General features: G+C 36.4%; 1 protein-coding gene and 1 pseudogene across 6 annotated transcripts in view; one reads left to right on the top strand and one right to left on the bottom strand.

Moving 5' to 3' along the window:
• The window catches only part of ATXN2 (ataxin 2), a 198,073-nt gene that overhangs the window by 151,070 nt on the left and 26,822 nt on the right, over nucleotides 1–20,181 (top strand). The gene's annotated exons all lie outside the window — the stretch shown is intronic.
• Nucleotides 11,916–12,726, bottom strand: LOC119519100 (annotated as a pseudogene).

Genomic DNA, 20,181 nt, shown 5'->3' with positions numbered 1-20,181 from the left:
TTCAGTATTCATAGACCTTTGATAAATCTTATTTTGCTTGTTGCTACCTCTTCCTATCACTTAATCTCTTTCTCCTTCTTCAGGGTATCTAGGCAGTGAGCACCCTAACTTGCTTATATTGAAAGGGGGTGTCGACAGTATGGGGAAGGGGCTGCATCTGATTCTTCTTGTTAAAGAGACTGTTGCCTCTGCGTTTTAGGACTTGTCTGGCATAGGAACACCGGTGGGTTGTTTTGTTTTTTTAATAATGTTAACACAATACATACATAAAAAGCAAAATTTGCCATTTTAACTATTTTTATGTGTGCAGTGCAGTGGCGATAATTATAATGTAATACTGTCACCACCATCCATTACCAAAACTTACTCACCACCACCCCCCCCAAACAGAAACTGGGTTCCCATTAAGCAATAACTCCCCAACCTGTCTGTCTCCAAGCCCCTGGTAACCTCTAATCTACTTTCTGTGTCTGTGACTTTGCTTCTTCTAGATATTTCATATAAGTGGAATCATATGATATTTGTCCATTTATGTCTGGCACATTTCATTTAGCATAATGTTTTCACGGTTCATCCATGTTGTAGCATGTATCAGAACTTCTATCCTTTTTATGGCTGAACAATATTTCATTATGTAAATATACATTTTGCTTACCCATTCATCTGTTGTTGGACCTCTGGGTTATTTTCATTTTTTGGCTATTGTGAATAATGCTGTTATGAACACTGGCATACATGTATTTGTTTGCACCCGTTTTCAGTTCTTTTTGTACCCAGGAGTGGGATTACTGGGTCATATAATGATCTTATAACTTTTTGAGAAATTGCTAAATTGTTTTCCACAGCAACTGCATCATTTTACATTACCATCAGCAATGAATGAGAATTCCAGTTTCTCCACATTCTTGTCAAATATTATTTCCCATTTTTTTATAAATAATAGCCATCCTAGTGGGTGTGAAGCAGTATTACACTGTGGCTTTAATTTGCATTTCTCTAATGACTAATGATGTGGAGCATCATTTCATGTATTTGTCAAGTCCTTTGCCCATTTTTAAATTGAGTTGTCTTTTTTGTTGTTGAGTCATAGGAGTTCATTATATATTCTGGATATTAAGCCCTTATCCAATATATGGTTTTATATTATCTTCTTCCATTCTGTAGTTTGTCTTTTTCACTTTCTTATTAATTTCCTTTGCACAATTTTTTTTTTAATTTTCATAAATCAAATTTATCTGTTTTTTTTTCTTTTGGTGTCATATATAAGAATCCATAGCTAAATCACAGACCATGAAGATTTACCCTTATGCTATCTTCTAAGAGTTTTATAGTTTTTAGCTCTTATGTTTAGGTCCTTGATCCATTTTGAGTTTTTTGCATATAGTTTGAAGCAGGGTTCCAACCTCATTCTTTCTGCATGTGGTTATGCAGTTTTCCCAGCCCCATTTTTTACACAGACTATTTCCCTATTGCATGTACTTAGCAGCCTTGTCAAAAATTAATGGGCCATAGGACTTTCAGTTCTGTTCTACTAATCTGTTGGTCTGTCATTGTGCCAGTACCACCCTGTTTTGATTACTGAAGCTTTGTCATAACATTTGAAATTGGGAAGTGTGAGTCCCTCCTATGTTGTCCTTCTTTTTCAAGGTTGTTTGGGCTATTTGGGGTCCCTTGAAGTTCCATATGAATTTAAGGGTAGGTTTTTCCATTTCTGCACAAAAGGCTGCTGGAATTGTAGTAGGGATTGCATTGAATTTATAGGTTGCTTTGAGTAACATTGACATGTTAACAATATTGACTCTGAACCTGGGATATTTTGCCTGTTGTTTAGGTCTTCTTTAATTCTTTCGGCAAGGTTTTGTAGTTTTCAGTATACACGTCTTGCGTATGTTTAATTAAATTTATTCCTAGATATTTTATTCTTTTCGATGCTACTGTAATTAGAATTGTTTTCTTAATTTCCTTTTCGGATTGTTCATTGTGAGGATATAGAAACAGAATGACTTTTGCGTGCTGATCTTACACCCTGGCACTTTGTTGAATTCATTTATTAGCTCTGGGGGTTTTCTTGTGGATTCCTTATAGTTTTCTATCTATAAGATCATGTCACCTGCAATAGAGATGGCTTCACCTCTTCCTTTCCTTTTTATTTGGATACATTTTTTTATGTCTTTTTCTTGCCTGAATGATCTTGCAGGTATTTCTACTACAATATTGAATAGCAGTGGTGAAAACAGGCCTCCTTGTCTTCTTCCTGATCTTAAGGGGAAAGCTTTAAGTCTTTCACATTGAGTATGATATTAGCTGTGGGTTTCTCATAAACAGCCTTTATCACATTGAGAAAGTCCCCTTCTGTTCCTACTCTTCTGAGTGTTTTTTAAGAAAGTGTACTGGATTTTGTTGAATGCCTTTTCTGCTTCTGTTGAGAAAATCGTGGGTTTTTTTCCCCCTTCATTCTAATAATGTAGTATATTGCATTGATTTTTCATATGTTGAACCACCCTTGCATTCCTGAGATGAATTCTACTTGGCAATAGTGTATAATCTTGAATTCTTTGGAAGAGTTTGAGAAGGATTGTTATTAGTTATTTAAAGGTTTGGTAGAATTCATCAGTGAAGCTATCTGGTCCTGGGCTTTTCTTTCGTGTAAGTTTTTTTTATTATTAATTCAGTCTCTGTACTTTCTATAGGTTTGCTGATATTTTCTATTTCTTCTTGAATCTACTTGGGTAATTGATTTATTTCTAGGAATTTTAATTTTTCTTATAGATTTTTTAGTTTGTTCGTGTACAATTGTTCATAATATTCTCTTACAATCCTTTTTATTTTTGTAAAGTCAATAGCGATGCCACCATTTTACTTTCGGAATTTTATTTTCATCTTTTCTCTTTTTTCCTTTGTCCTTTTCCTAGCTAAAGATTTGTCAGTATTGATTTTTTTCTGAGAACCAACTTTTTGTTTTATTTATTCTCTCGATTGTTTTTCTATTCTCTATGTCATTTATCTTCACTATTATCTTAATTTTTTCCTTTCTTCTGCTGACTTTGGGTTTGCTTTGTGTATGTTTTTCTAGTTCCTCAAAATGCAAAGTTTGGTTATTTGAGATGTTTCTTCTTTTTTAATATAGACATTCATAGCTATAAATATCCCTCTGAGCACTGCCTTCACTGTATCCCATAAGTTTTGTTATGTTTTGTCTTTGTTTTCATTTGTCTCTAAAGTATTAATTTCCCTTATAGTTTGTTCTTTAACACGGTTAAAGCATACTCTTAAGTATGCTGTTTAATTTCCACATATTTATAAATTTTTCACTTTTTCTTCTGTTGATTTGTAGCTTCATTCCACTGTGGTCAAAGAGGCTACTTTTTATGATTTTAATATTTTTAAATTATTTAGACTTCTGTTGTACCTTAACATGTGGTCCATTGTAGAGAATTATATATGTGAATTCCGCTGTTTGGTGAAGGGTACTATATATTTAAGTTAGATATACTTGATATATAATGTTGTTCAGGTCCTCTATTTCTTTATTGATCTGTTGTTTAAATATTCTGTCCAATGTTGTGTTGAGCTGTCTATTTCTCCCTTTGATTCTGTCAGTGTTTGCTTCATATATTTTGGCACTCCACCATTAGGTGCGTGTATATTTATAATTTGTTAAATCTTCTTGTTGAATTGACCATTTTACTGGTATAAAATGTCATTTTAAGTCTCACACCTTTTTGCCCCTCCTTGTCTCCATTACTGCCTTCTTTTTGGTTTAGATGATTTTTTTATAATCCATTTTGAATCACTTATCCTTCCCTTTTGTGTAGATTTTTAATGTATTTTCTTTATGATTACCATGGGGATTGCATTTAGCATACTAAATCTATTACAATTGACTTTGTATTGATCCCAATTTGATTTCAGTAGCCTCTCCAGTCATATCATCTGTATCCCTCCATATCTCCCTTTTTTGTTGTCCATGTCACAAATTACATCTTTATGGATTATGTGCACAACAGCAAAGATTTACACTTACGTTTTGTTTTTCTCATATTGAATTGATTTTTATTTCCAGACATGCCGTGTCTAAATAAAACAAGTCAACCCTTGCCTTTAACAGTAATATTGCATTATAAAAGTATTTTAAAACTCCACCCTGTCTTTCAGCATAAATTACTGGTATATGAGCTAATTATCTAAAGGCATTTCTCTATTCAGATCCATTATCCAAGGGTTCTCTGACTATTACAAGGTAACTGTAAGTGGGAAGTTAAGGAGGAAGAGGAAAGAGAAGGGAATAAAATTCTCCCCATTAAAGGGTTTTGTTGCAATGAGAAGAAAAAATATTGACATCTTTATACTGTGTTAAATAATGCTTACAACATAAATTCAACAGGCTGAATTGTAACTCAGAAATTTTCTTCCTACATACAGTGTATTTACAAATGTGTTTATTTATTAACTTACACAGCAATCTCACAATAACTGGTAAAGAAGGTATACTACTAGTATACTTGTTTGCAGTGTTTTAAGGGAAATTCATATTGCCAGGGAGATCAAGTTCTAAACAGATTCTCAACAAAACATCCAAATATTGAAAGTAGTTAAAAATCAGAAGGCAAAGAAATATCACCAAAAGGTAAGATAAATTGTAGGTTAAATATAAAACTAAATCACTGGTAAATTAACCTAACTATACAGATCTAATAAAAAGCAAAATCAGCCTGAAAGACCCAACATTTAAAAAAAAAAAAAAAAAACTAAACTAAAAAATAAGGCATAAATCTGCATAATACTGTTTTATTTCCATTCACTCCTTTTCCTCTTCTGTGTATGCTTTTTCACATCTGCCTGAAGGGACTTAAGAGAATACTGTTTCCTTCTTCGATTTGACCTCAGATATCCTGAGCAAAGTAGTTGCTATAGTGCTGAAGAGCCAGTTAATGAATTTGAATTTGGCACTATGATCAAAACTATTATAAGCAGTAGAAACAATTTGGTATCTAAGATTTACCAACACTTACGTTTTTTAAACGTGAATTTTTAGCTTTATAAGAAATAAAGGGCAATACTATAAGTGAACAAATAAAATAGTACAGACATATATATTTACCAGTATTTTTTTCTTATGCTGGTGATCTTTGTTGTTTTGGTGTTGTTGTTGTTGTTGTTGTTTTTCTTTTCATCTAGAAATGAGATACTGCCTAATGTCCTTTGATTCCAACATGGAGCGTTTCCCTTTAGGATTTCCTGTAAGGCCCGTCTAGTGGTAGTAAACTGTCTCTGTTTTTGTTTTCCTGGTAATGTCTTAATTTCTTCCTCATTTTTGAAGGACACTTTTGCCAGGCATATAATTCTTGAGTAACTGGATTTTTTGCTTGCTTGTTTGTCTTTTCTTTTCAGCACTTTCAATATGTCTTCCCTCTCTTGCTTTTATGCACACACAGACAATATTTTTTTAATTAGAAGAGATGTGGGTTTATAGAAAAATCACACAGAAAGTACAGAGTTCCCATTATAATAGTAATCCCCTATGCTAACACCTTGCATTAGTGTGGTACACTTGGTACAATTAGTGAAAGAACATTTTTATAATTATAGTGTATGAACTGTAGTCCGTTTACATTAGGACTTACTGCTTGTGTTGTGCAGGGCTATATTGTTTTTTAATTTTTATTTTAATAACTGTTCTAGTTTGCTAATGCTGCCAGAATGCAAAACACCAGAAATGGATTGGCTTTTATAGAAGGGGTTTATTTGGTTACACAGTTACAGTCTTAAGGCCATAGAGTGTCCAAGGTAAGGCATCAACAATCAGGTACCTTCACTGGAGGATGGCCAATGGCATCCAGAAAACCTCTGTTAGCTGGGAAGGCATGTGGCCGGCGTCTGCTCCGAGTTCTGGTTTCAAAATGGCTTTCTCCCAGGACATTCCTCCCTAAGCTTCACCTCCTCAAAAATGTCACTCTTAGTTGCTCTTGGGACGTTTGTCCTCTCTTAGCTTCTCCAGAGCAAAAGTCTGCTTTCAAAGGCTGTCTTCAAAATGTTTCTGTAAGCTGAAGCTCCTCTCTCACTTCCAATGTGTTCTTCAAAGTGTCCCTCTTGGCTATAGCAAGCCCATTCCTTCTGTCTGAGCTTATGTAGTGCTCCAGTGAGTTAATTCAGACCCACCCTTGAATGGACGGGGTCACAGCTCCATGGAAATTATCCAGAGTTATCACCCACAGTTGGATGGGGGGCATTAGAAACAACCTAATCCTAACGTTCCAGCTAAATCCCCACTAATATGTCTGCCCCACAAGATTACGTCAAAGAATATGGCTTTTTCTGGGAGACATAATACATTCAAACTGGCACAGTAACATAGATGCAACCTAAAATTTCACCCTTTAACCATTTTCAGATACATAACTCAGTGTATGTACAATGTTGTGATACCATCACCATTCTCCATTACCAAGTTTTCCCATCAATCCCAAAAGAAATTCTGTACTAATTAAGCTTTAACTCCCCATTCCCTACTTGCATCCTTGTCTCAGTAACCTTTATTCTGGTTTCTGTGACTCTGTGAATTTTCTTATTCTAATTATTTAATATCAATGGGATCATACAATATTTGTCCTTTTGTGTCTGGCTTATTTCATTCAGTGTCTTATCTTCAAGGTTTATCCATTTTATCACATGTACCAGAAATTCTTTCCTTTTCACAGCTGAGTAGTATTCCATTGTATATATACCATATTTTGCTTATCCATTCTTCTGTTGACAGATCCTTGGATTGCTTCCATCTTTTGGCAGTTGTGAATAATGCTACTAGGAACACTGGTGTACAAATACCAGTTTTCCCAACACTATTTCTTGAAGAGACTATTCTTGCCCCATTGAGTGAACTTGGCACTCTTGTCCAAAATCAATTGACTGTGTGTGTGTAGGTCTGTTTCTGAACTCTCAGTTCAATTCCTTTGATCTGTATATCTGTCCTTGTGCCAATACCATACTATTTTGACTACTGCAGCTTTGTAATGAGTAACAACATCAGGAAGTTTGAGTTCTCTAACTTTGCTCTTCTTTTTAAAGATAATTTTGGCGATTCAAAACCTTACCTTCCATATGAATTTGATGGTTGTCTTTTTCATTTCTGCAAAGTAGATTGTTGAAATTTTGATTGGGATTGCACTGAATCTTAATTTCCTCTTTGGATTGTTTATCACTAGTGTTTAGAAACATGGCTGATTTCTGCGTGTTGATCTGTGTATCCACCATTTTGTTGAATTCGTTTATCAGCTCTAATAGCTTCTTGTTGATTTTTTGGGATTTTCTATATATATTATCATGTCATCCACAAATAATGAAAGTTTTACTTTTTCCTTTCCAGTCTGGATGCCTTTTATTTCTTTTTCTTGCTTAATTGCTCTGGTGAGAACTTCCAGTACAATGTTGGATACCAGTGGTGACAGTGGGCATGCTAAGTGTTTTTGTCAAGAACGGTGCTCGATTTTGTCAAATGCTTTTTCTGTATCAGTTGACGTGATTGTTTGGTTTTTGGTTTTTCCTTCTTTCGTTAATGGTATGTGTTACAGTAATTGATTTTCTTACATTGAACCACCATGGCATACCTGTGATAAATCCCACTTGACCATGGTGTATAATTCTTTTTTTCTTAAATGTAATTTTATTAAGCTGTATTCACACACCATACAATCCACTCTGAAGTATACAATCAGTGGCTCACAATATCATCACTTTTGTTCTGCATTCATCACCATGATCAATTTTAGAACATTTTCATTGCTCCAGAAAAGGAAATAAAAATGAAAGAGAAAACCCAAAACATCCCATACCCCATATCCACCCCCTATTATTGACCCCTAGTATTGGTGTAGTACATTAGTTACTATTGGTGAAGGAATATTAAGAGATTACTGTAACTGTAATCCATAGTTTGCCATAGATACATTTTTCCCTTATACCCCTCTATTATAACTCCTTGTAATAGTATCGTACATTTGCTCTAGTGTATGAAAGGACTTTTTTTTTATTTGTACAGTTAATCACTGTCGTTATCCACTGTAAGATTCACTGTGTTATATATTCCCATGTTTTAACTTTCACCTTTCCTTCTGGCAGCATGCATGTTTCTAAACTTCCACTTTCCACCACTTTCATCCTCAATTCAGCACTTTTAATTATACTCATGACAATGTGCTATCATCACCTCTATCCACTTCCAAATATTTAAGTTCAACCTAGTTAAAAGTTCTGCACATGCGCTCCCCATTCTCTGGCCTCATTCTGTATCCTGGTAACCTATACTTTAGATTTTATGACTGTGAGTTTACATATTATAATTAGCTCAAATTAGTGAGATCATATAATATTTGTCCTTTTGTATCTGACTGTTATTTCACTTAACATGATGACCTCAAGGTTTACCCATATTGTGGCGTGCTTCAAGACTGCATTCCTTCTTACTGCTGAATAATATTCCATCATAAGTATATATCACAGTTTTTTTATCCATTCATCTGTTGATGGACACGTGGTTTGTTTCCATCTTTTGGCAATTGTGAATAATGCCTCTATGAGCAAGAGTGTGCAAATGTTTGTTCATGCCCCTGCTTCCAGATCTTCTGGGTGTATACCACATAGCGGAATTGCCAGATCATAAGGCAACTCTATACTTAGCTTTCTGACGAACTATAATTCTTTTTATGTGCTATTGGATTTGGTTTGCTAGTATTTTGTTCAGGATTTTTGCATCTGTATTCATAAGGGATATTGGTCTGTAATTTTCTTTTCCTGTAATATCTTTATTTGACTGGTATTAGGATGGTGTTGGCCTCATAGAATGAGTTAGTCAGATAGTTCAGTTCTTTGAAAGAGTTTGAGCAGGACTGACCTGTGAAGTCATTTGGTCCTGGGCTTTCTTTGTTGGGAGGTTTTAGGTTTTATTTTTGTTTTTCACATTTTGTTATATTTATATCAGGTGTCCAGGAAAGGCCAGTCTGTACTGAAAGAAAGTAGATTATTGGTTGCCAGGGACTTGGGTTGGAAATGGGAAGTGACTGTAAATGGACATGAGGGATCTTTTGGGGGTGATTGAAATGTTGTAAATTTAGATTGTGGTGATTGTTGTACAACTCTCTAAATTTACTAAAAATCATTAAACTCTACATTTAAAATGAGTGAAATTTATGGAATGGAAAGTGTACCTCCTTGAAGTTGATACATTTTTTAAAAACACAAATGCTTGGATTTCTTTTTGGGAAGTTTTTGATAACTGATTCAGTCCCTTTACTTGCACTTTGTCTGTTGAGATCTTCTGTTTCTTCTGAGTCACTGTAGATAGTTTCTGTGTTTCTAGGAATTTGTGTATTTCATCTAGGTTGTCTAATTTGTTGGCATACAATTGTCCATAGTGTCCTCTTATGATCCTTTTTATTTTGGTGGCGTCAGTAGTAATGTCCTCCCTTTCTTTTCTAATTTTAATTATTTCTTTTTTTTCTTTGTCAGTCTAGCTAAAGATTTGTTGAATTTATTGAGCTTTTCAAAGAACCAACTATGGTTTTGTTAATTCTTTATTGTCTTTTTTTAATTCTCTATTTCATTTCTGCTATAATCTTTGTTATTTCCTTCTTTCTGCTCACTTTAGGTTTGGCTTGCTGTTCTTTTTTTAGTTATTCCAGGTGTGTGTTTAGGTCTTTTATTTGAGCTCTTCTTTTTTGATGTAAGGATTAGGGCTATAAATTTCCCTCTGAGCCCTGCCTTCACTGTGTCCCATAAATCTGGATATGTTAATGTTACGGTTTGCTAATGCTACCTTTATGCAAAATACCAGGAATGGATTGGCTTTTATAAATGGGGTTTATTTGGTTACAAATTTGCAGTCTGAAGGCCAAGAAAATGTCCAAATTAAGGCATCAACACAAGTATACCTTCACCAAAGGAAGGTCAATGGCGTCCAGAAAACCTCTGTTTTCTGCGTGCTCCCAGGTTACGTTTTAAAATGGCACTCTCCAAAATGTCAGTGTCTGCTTTCAGTGACCATCTTCAAATTGTGTCCCTCAGCTGCAGCAGCCAGCTCCTTCTGTCTGAGCTTTTATATAGGACTCCAGTGATTAAATCAAAGGCCCACACTGAATGGGCAGGGCCACATTTCCATGGAAACATTCAATCAAGAGGTCACACCCTAATCAGAGATGTCATTCACAGTTGGGTGGGTCACATCTCCATGGAAACAATCAAAAGGTTCCAACCCAATCAATACTAATACGTCTTCCCCCACAAGATTGCACCAAAGAACATGGCATTTTGGTAAACATAATACATCCAAATGGGCACAGTTATGTTCTCATTTTTATTCGTCCCAAGATATTTCCTGATTTCACTTTGATTTTTTGGGTGACCCATTGATTGTTTAGGAGTGTTTAGCTTCCAAATAATTGTGGATTTTCCACTTCTCTGTTATTGATTTGTGTAGCTTCATTCCATTGTGGTCAAAGGAGATGCTTGTTATAATTTCAGTGTTTTTAACTTTATTGAGACATGTTTTATGACCTAACATGTGGTCTCTCTTTGAGAATGATCCGTGTGCACTTGAGAAGAATGTGTATCCTGGTGTTTTGGGTGCAGTTTTCTATATATGTCTGTTATGTCTAATTCATTTACGATTTCAAGTTCTCTGTTTCCTTGCTGATATTCTGTCTAGATATTCTGTCTATTGATGAAAGTAGTGTAGAGGTGTCCATTTCTCCTTCCCTTAATTCTTCACCTCCACCTTCATTATCAGTGCAGAAACAGAAGGTTAAATACACAGCAGTCTTAAGCCAAAGAACTCTTCCCACAAAAGCACATCATTCCACAGGTGACTTAGTTCTAGCAAAATTGTTGAATTCCTAGGAGAGGAAATCACACTTTTTTTGTATCAGTGGAGAGCCATAGTATTCCTGAAAAAACAGCTTGTCATACTTAAAATATGACCAAAGTGAGTTTCCAGTTAAAACATAGGAAGACCCTCATGTCAGCTACCACAGTGACTCTAGACTCAGCACAATCCTTAGTCTTAGGAAGAACAAAATACAAGTCAGCCATGAAAAGAGCTGATGAGGAAAAAAAATTCATTCAATAAGAATTTCTTACTCTAAAGAAAAAACAAAAATTGAGCATTCATGTTTCCTATTTACAGTCATCCAACACCACCAACATACTATTTAACAGTAGGTTCCACATTTTATTTTGTTTTTAAGTTACATTTCAGGAAACTTAGATCAGTTTTTTCCTTGCAATATCTCAAAATTCCTTGTGCTATCACTGTATTTATACCATAAACTATTTCTAACCTGATCTCAGTTCTCCAGCTATTGGCTTTAGCTTATTGATTAAATAAACTGATGGGATAAACATAAGCAAGGTAGTTTTGTGAACAAGAATGAAGTCACTAGGGCACCCTCATGTTTACCATTTTCTCCCTGACTAAAATTGATACTAGGAAATAGAGTATTGGCACAACTTCCATTTTACTGCCAGAATCCCATGTGTTGGTCACCACCACCAATTCTTAGTTCAAGTATGAAGACAGTTACCTTAATACTTCTCATATCCACCCAGGTTTTCCTCTAATCTCAGTTATTGCATAGAGTTCAAATCCCCATGTGCTAATGTTTGGGACACGACATGGTAGTGTGTATTTTGGAAAAATGTGGATAGGTCATACTTCATATAATATGTTCCAAAATGGCACAGAATACACATCCCTTTATTGTTGGGTCATGATATACTGTAGACCCATTGCAGTGGGTACACAAAGAAAAAGGAGCAGAATCAGTTCTGATATCCCATTTAAAAGCCTGTGTCTAGAAGGAGGCTCCCTTGTCTGAGAGCCTTTGCCCTGTTAGAGTTCCCACTGTTGAAACACTCAGGTCTCGAGGTTAGTTACAAGGATGGCTGTAGATAATTGGAGGATGAGCAATTTTGTGGTTATTGAAGTTGCCATCATTGCCATAAGGACCTGAGTTGTAGTAACAGGTGACATTGGTGGCATTGGGGATGGTGATTTGTTCTGCCAGCACATGCAAGTCCAGGAGGGAGAGAATGAGGTCCAAAGTCTGCCTCCATTCATACCCCAGAAGACACACTGCTCTCATTCACTAATCTGCAAACGATTATGAGGTTGTTATACCTGCTTCTCTCCTCTTCAGCAAAGTGGTTTCTGAGGTAAGTCTCCAATGCCCTTTGCTGTTCAAGGATGTCCAGAAAGTATATGGAAAACCCAGAGCACATGTAATGCTCTAGAGTTTTGGTTTCTTCCTGTCTGTGGGCCTGATGTCCCGCATAAGAATTTTGCTGTACTTGAGAAGGCCCCTCCCCTAATTTCTTCAGGATTCTTGGTGGTGATTAGTCTGTTCTGCAGACAGTGAAAGACCTTCATAGTCCCTGTACACACTCTCTCCATGCACCGTGGAGTGTACTCAGATTATGGGATTATTGGAGCAATTATAGGAAAAAAGCAAAGAATGCAGTAAGACTTGGTATTTGCAGAGGTCCTGTGCTTTGATGCTGCCTTCTCCAGCCGCTGTGGATGGTCTGCATCGTGTCCTTCAAAGTTATCTCCAAGTTTGGAAAGTTGCCTTCTCCATGGATTGGTTAAATCTGATCGGGACCTCATGCAGCCAGCTCACCTGATCCCAGTTCAGCGCACTGAAGACATGCAGTCCTGGTACTGCTGCTCTCATATGCCATCTTGGGGGATGTTCTTGCCAGGGAAACTGGGTAGTGGAAGAGGAGATGACAGAGGCAGGTCCTTGGCCTGGACAGCCACCAGGCAGTGGCACCAAGTGAGCTGTCTTGCAGTTTTTCATAGTCTGTCTTTGTCCTTAGCATTGATTGGACAGTTTGATCATTATGTGTCTCAGTATATGTCTGTTTGGGTTTCATCTTGTTTGGTGTTTGTTAAGTATCTTGGATTTATATATTCATTTGTTTCATCAGATTTGGGAGGTTTTCTGCCATTATTTCCTCAAATATATTTTCTGGCATTTTATTTCTCTCATCTCCAGTATGCTTGATGGTGTCCCATGGTTTCCTCAGGCTCTGTTCTTCCCCCCCCCCCCACTTTTTCTTCTCTTCATCTGTTTTCAAGTTCACTTATTCCTTCTTCTGCCTCTTCCATCTGCTTTAAATCCCTCTATTGTTTTTTTTTAAATTCAGTTTCATTGAGATATGTTCACATACCATACAATCATCCATGATGTACAATCACCTGTTCACAGTACCATCCTATAGTTGTGCATTCATCACCCCAATCTATTTTTGAACATTTTACCTTATACCAGAAAGAATCAGAATAAGGATAAAAAATAAAAAAGAACACCCATATCATCCTCCCCATCCTACCCTATTATTCATTTAGTTTTTGTACCCACTTTTCTACTCATCCATCCATACACTGGATAAAGGGAGTGTGATTCACGAGGTTTTCACAATCACACTGTCACCACTTGTAATCTACATTGTTATACGATCGTCTTCAAGACTCAAGGCTACTGGTTTGGAGTTTGGTAGTTTCAGGTATTTACTTCTAGCTATTCCAATACATTTAAAACCTAAAAAGTGCTATCTATATAGTGCTTAAGAATGTCCACCAGAGTAAACTCTCGACTCCCATTTGAAATCTCTCAGCCCTTGAAGCTTTATTTCGTTTCATTTTACATCCCACTTTTGGTCAAGAAGATATTCTCAATCCCATGATTGCCAGGTCCAGATTCATCCCCAGGAGTCATATCCTGCATTGCCAGGGAGATTTACACCCCTGGGAGTTGGGTCCCACATAGGGGGGAGGGCAGTGAGATCACCTGCCGAGGTGGCTTAGTTAGAGGGACAGGGCCACACCTGAGCAATGAAGAGGCACTTGGGGAAGACTCTAAGGCACAATTAGAAGCAGGTTTAGTGTCTCCTTTGCAGTAGCAAGCTTCATAGGGGCAAGCCCCAAGACAGAGGGCTCAGCATGTCAAGCCGTCATTTCCCAGTGTTTGTGAGAACATCAGCAACAATCCAGGTGAGGAAGTCGAACATCTCCACATTTTCCCCCAGCTCCTCGGGGGGCCTGAATATATATTTTTATTCTCTGCCCAAATTACTTCGGGATGTGTTGCTTTTTCAGTCTAACCTATACAGACCTACCATAGCTCACTTTCCATTCAAAGTTCCATGTAATTGTGGTGTTTGAACAAACTGACTGTAGAAGTTATGTTGTTTAGAAAATATAGATCCTGCACCAAATAAACATTTCTTCCCTTGGTCTCACATGTAAGTTGAAGTTTTAACGCACAGTCGGTTTCGGCCTTTACCCTTTGGCCCAATTTGCCCTAGTCTTAACCAGATCTGCTTCATTCATATCTCTAATTGAAATCTGGTCTCTTTTTCAGCTTTTTTTTTTTAACAGTTGCTGTATGCGCTAATACTGACGTTCATATCTGCCGAGCTCTAGCTCTGAGTTTCAGGCGTCACACAGATACCCCGTGTTCCAGAGACCAATCAGGTTATACACCAAGGGATCAACATTTCAGAGTTTGGAGATAGCTGTTACGATTCAGGAATAGATTTGACTGCTGTGAGAGCTTAAATCTAGGGACCATTACAATAATCATTTCCCTGTTAGGCTGTGCTCTAAGATTCAATTCTGAGTTTACACATTGTAGGTAGTCCATATTGGTGAGGCATTATAGTGTTTGCCTTTGTTTCTGGCGTACTTCACTCAAAATGCTTTCTATAGGATCCATTCAACTCCTTGCGTGTCTCACGTCACTCTGTCTCGCAGTTGCTCAGTGTTCTATTGCATGCATACACCACAGTTCACCATTCTATTCCTCAGTCAGTGTACCCTTAGGCCACCTCCACCTTCTGCAAATCATGAATACTGCTTCCACAAACACCTATGTGCAAATGTCCATTCATATCCCTGCTCTCAGGTCTTCCAAGTACATACCCCATAGTGAGGATGCAGGACCTTATGGCCCCCACATAGCTTCTTATAGAACCACCACACTGACCTCCAGAAAGGCTACACCATTCTGCGTCCTCATCAACAGTAAATAGGTACATCCCTCTCTCCATGTTTTCTCTAGCACTTTTACCCCTATGTATATCTTTACCTACAATTTTATAAAGATATAATCACATAACATACAATTATCCACAGTGTACAATCAGTTGTTCACGGTATCATCATATAGTTCTACATTTATCACCACAGTCAGCACTTGAACATGTTGATTAAGATTTTGCTGATCTCAGCTGTTCCACGTGTTGGTGAGTGTTGTATGAAGTATGTCCAAAGTCAGATTGCTCTGCGGTGTCTGGTCCACGTGGTTCCTGGCTTTCTACCCACTGCTCTGGAGAAGTAACTAAAACCCACACCTCACCACTCCACCATCTTGCCCACTCTCCTCTATTGGTTTTTTCACTTCAGTTCCTGTACTTTTTAGTCCAGAATTTCCATTTGATTCTTCTTTATTATAATATCTATCTCATTATTGAAATTCTCATTTTGTTCATAATTGTTTTCCTGATTTCCTTTAGTTCTTTGTCCATGTTTTCCTTTATTTCATCGGTCTTATCTTTGAGAGTTGTTCTAAGATCTTTGGTTTGTAATTCCATGGATTGCATATCCTCTGGAATATTTTCTATCCAATTATTTGTCGCCTATTACTGGACCATACTTTCCTGTCTCCTTCTGTGTTTTTGTAATTTTTTTGTTGGTAACGACATTCTGAGAATTATGTTATGATTACTTGCCAGACTAAGAAAACAAATGGAAGGAAAGAAAGGGAGAGGGCAGGAAGTAAAGGAAAAAAAAAATGTGGAAACACAAAATACCCACAAAAACCAAACAACAAAAAAAGTAACGAAGTTCGCTACTTCTCCAAGTCACTTGTTACATGCCATTGTGAAGCCATAAGCTAGTACTGTTGAGGCTGAATCCTAGGCCTGCCTCCCTGCTGGTACCTCAGGATCTTCCAGAACCAAAAACAAAACAGAGAAAGCAGTCAGTCAACCAACCAACCAAGAAAAGGTGGAGGAAGAAGTGCACTGGCCCTTCATGCCCCTGTAGTTGCTATTGTAAAGCCAGAAGATGCTGCTTCTGAGAGAAACCAAGGCTATCGCCTGTGCTGGGCCCTCCGCGATCTGGCCCTCTGCCAGAAAGAGAAAGAAGAAACCTAACCAGTGAAAAAAGTGTACTGGGTCTTTTAAGTCCTGGTCGATGTTGGGGTGAGGCCAGAAGCCACTGCTGCAGAGAAGGCTGAAACCAAGGTCAGAGTCTGTGCTGTGCCTTTCAGGGTCTGCCAGACCAGGAAATGCCCACATACAGAGGAAAAAAAGAGCCCATACCAGCTCTTTGGATCTAGGTGGATGTTGCTGGAAAGCTGGAAGCTCATTGCTATTGAGTTAATGCTTCTAGGCCTTTTCAATGGACAATCTTAGGAATTATCACTTTTTTTTTTCTTTTCAAAAATACAGAAATTCATATTAACATTTCCAATTCAAGTTAATATTATAAGATTTTTCCTGCCTTGACTGTATGCTTGTATCTCTTATTCTCTTAAACTGAAAATCTTGGTAACTGAAAATAGAAACTGCATTGTTTATCACATGACAGATTGTCCCAAAACGTAACAGCCTAAAACAACAAACATTTATTTCACACTGTTTCTGAGGTCTTGAATCCAGACGTGGCTTAACTGTGTGGTTCTGCTTCAGCATCTCTCGTGAGATTTCAGACAACATGTTGGTCAGGACCACAGTCATATGAAAGCTTGACTGTGGCTGGAAAAATCTCCTTCCAAGCTCACTCATGACTGTTGGCAGTTGGCTTGAGTTCCTTGCCACGTGGACACAGCACTGCTATGACATGTCAGCTGATGAGAATTCTCCCAGAATGAGCATTCAGAGAGAGACCAACCTAAATAGAAGGTGCGGTATGTTTTATAACCTAATCTCAGAAGTGACCTAAAGTCATGTCTGCCATATGCCATTGGTCACACAGACCAACCCTGATACAGTGCAGGGAAGGAATTACAAAAGGGTGTTTACACCCAGGAGTGAGGATTATTGGAGGTCATCTTAGAAGTCAGTTTATTTATATTTTCCCACAATTTTTATAAAATGTTTTCAAAATTTTTATAGTATAATGTTAGTCTGTGAAATAAAATTTAGTATTTCTCCAGATTATGACTTGTCCTTGGTATATATTTTATTAAGTATATAATACTGTCTTCTATATCACTAAGTGGTTATGTCATCCATTTGATATACAGTTTATCTGGTAGAGATTTTTTCTTTTTTAAGGATTGGTTTTTATTATTTTAATTTTATTTTTTAACTGCAAAATATTGACATGCCTTCAATGTGTAAAAATTATATAATAAGATGCATTTGAAGAAGTTTTGCTTCTATCCCAGTCTCTCCTACCTGGTAACTTTTGTCTTTACCCTGTACGGGATCATTTTAAATTATTTTTCATTTATCCTTAAAACTTTTTTTTTCTTCCCAAATGTAAGTAAATGTATTTTTTTTTATTTTTAAGTAACTATTTAGATATAATTAAGATATCATAAAATTTACCCTTTTCCTGTATATGATTCAGTGGTTTTTAGTATAGTCACAATATTTTACAACAGTCACCAATACAATCAATTTTAGAATGGTTTCAGCGTCCCAAAAGGACACCCCATTCCATTTAGCAGTCACTCCCAATCTTCTCCTGTCTCCTTCCCCTTCCCCTTGCTCTCCCTAATATCCTAGGTATACTAATCATCTTTTTATCTTTGTAGAGTTGTCTGTTTTGACATTTGATATGAATGGAATCACACAGTGTGTTTTTTTGTGACTGGCATCTTTCACTTAGCATAATGTTTTCCACATTCATCCATGTTCTAGCACGTATTGGTACTTCTTTTCTTTTTATGGTTGAGTAACATTCCTTAGTTTGGATATTTCGCATTTTGTGTATCCATTTGTCAGTTGATTGACATACGAGTTTTTTCTAGTTTTTGATTATTATGAATAATGCTGCTGTGAACATTTGCATACAAATTTTTGAATGGAATTATTCTTTTGTTTACTTGTATATATACTTAGGAGTGGAATTGCTATATTGAAACTACCAAACTGTTTTCCAGAGTGGCTGCATCATTTTACATTCCTACCAGTAGTGTATGAGGGTTCTAGTTTCTCCACACTCCTGCCAGCATTTGCTGTTTATTGTATATCTTTTTTATTTTAGCTATCCTAGTGAGTGTGGTTTTGATTTCGTTTCTTTGATGATTAATGTTGTTGTGCTTATTTTGTTTATTGGCCATTTGTGTACCTTCTTTGGATAATGGCTGGTTGGAGACTTTGCCTTTTTTTTTAATTGGGTTATTTTTATTTTATTTACTGAGTTGCAAGAATACCTTATATATTCTAGATAATTTGGAAACAATTTCTCCCATTCTGTGAGCTGTCTTTATATACTTGACGGTGTCCTTTGCAGTATGAAAGTTTTTAATTTTTTGATCAAATCCATTTTTTCTATTTTTTGTTGCTTATGCTTTTGGTATCATGTATAAGAAACCTTTGTCTAATCCAGTGTCATGAAAATTTACTCCTATGATATATCCTTAGAGTTTTAGTTGTTACATATAGGTCTATGATCGATTTTGAGGTAATTTCTGCATATGCTATTAGGTAGAAGTCCAACTTAATTCTTTTGTATGTGATATCCAGTTGTCCCAACACCATTTGTTGTAAAGATTGTTCTTTTCCTCTTAACTTGTCTTGGTACCATTGTTGCCAATTATTTTTATTTCTCTTCCATCATACACAAAAGGAAACATACAATATTTACTGTCTTACCCCTTGACACCTTGTTTTTGTTTCTTACATAATATATCATAGAATATTTTATGTAATACAAGTTTATAAAAATTTTCCTCATTCATTTTTATCAGTTTGTTTATTTTATTAGATTGTAAAAGGTTTTTAAATGTATGAATGGATATATTAAACATTTTTCTTGCAGCCTATAGTTTGCCTTTTCATTTTCTTAAGCCTTTAAAAGAGCAGTTTTAAATTTTGAAGTGCATTTTATCAGTTTTTCTTGTATAGTTTGTGCTTTTTGTTTCCTGTCTTTGCATACTTGTAAGGTTGAAAGATTTTTCTCCTATGTTTTGTTCCAGAAGTTTTATAGCTTTTGGGTTCCTCCCTTTTTTCTTCCCTGAGTTTTACCTTTGTATTTCAATTTATGGTTTTTAAGGTTTTTCCCTGTCCCATGTAACAAAATAATTCAACCACTTTTTTCTTCTTGAATTTATGTGATTTCATTTTTTTTCCCATTTTAAGCCTCTGATCCATTTGGAATTTATCTTGTGTGGAGTGTAAGGTATGAGTCCAATTTAGGAATTCCAAATGGCTATCCAAAGTTTGTGGTTTTTTTTAACTAATCATATTATTCTATAATTTATATTCAATAAAATGCACTCCTTTTAAGTTTACATTTTGGTGAATTTTGACATATGTCTTTACTCGAGTAACTACCACCTCATCTCTGGCTTGAAGAATTGCTTTTCTGCTTTCTGTCACTAAAGACTGGACTAGTCTTTTCTAGGTTTTTATATAAATGGCATTTACAGTATTTTTGTTTGTTTCTGGCTTCTTTTGCCTAGCATACAAACTTGAGAATGTTTCATTTATCACATGTGTTTTATCTTCTTATCTGCTAAAGCATACAGTGAGTTGGTTTAACCAAAGGAGTGTAGTGGCTCATGGTTTCCGAGGGTTTCTTTCCGGGGTCAGTATCTTCTGGCGGGCCAACAAGCTTTGGGGTTCTTTGGCTTTTCCATCACATGGCAATGCATGTGGCGATGTCTTCTTTCTTATCTGGGTTCCCATTAATTTCCAGCTTCTGGCTGCTCCCCATGGCTTCTCTTTGATTTTCACTTTGTTTATGTAATCCAGACATCCTGAAGCGATTTCATTTACAGTGCAGACCAAGACCAAGAACATACACAAACTGGGGTATGCAATTCAGTCCACCACCATGTGTATCAATTTGCTTCTTTTTATTGCTGATTAGCATTCCATTTTAACGATTACACCACAATTAGTTTATCCATTCATCAATTGATGGGTATTTGGGTTATTTGTAGTTTGGGGCTG

The sequence above is a fragment of the Choloepus didactylus genome, chromosome 23, assembly GCF_015220235.1.
Source record: "Choloepus didactylus isolate mChoDid1 chromosome 23, mChoDid1.pri, whole genome shotgun sequence".
NCBI classification, from domain to species: Eukaryota; Metazoa; Chordata; class Mammalia; order Pilosa; family Megalonychidae; genus Choloepus; species Choloepus didactylus.
The sequence above is the reverse complement of the archived record's forward strand: the minus strand, read 5'-3'. Positions and strand labels throughout refer to the sequence as shown.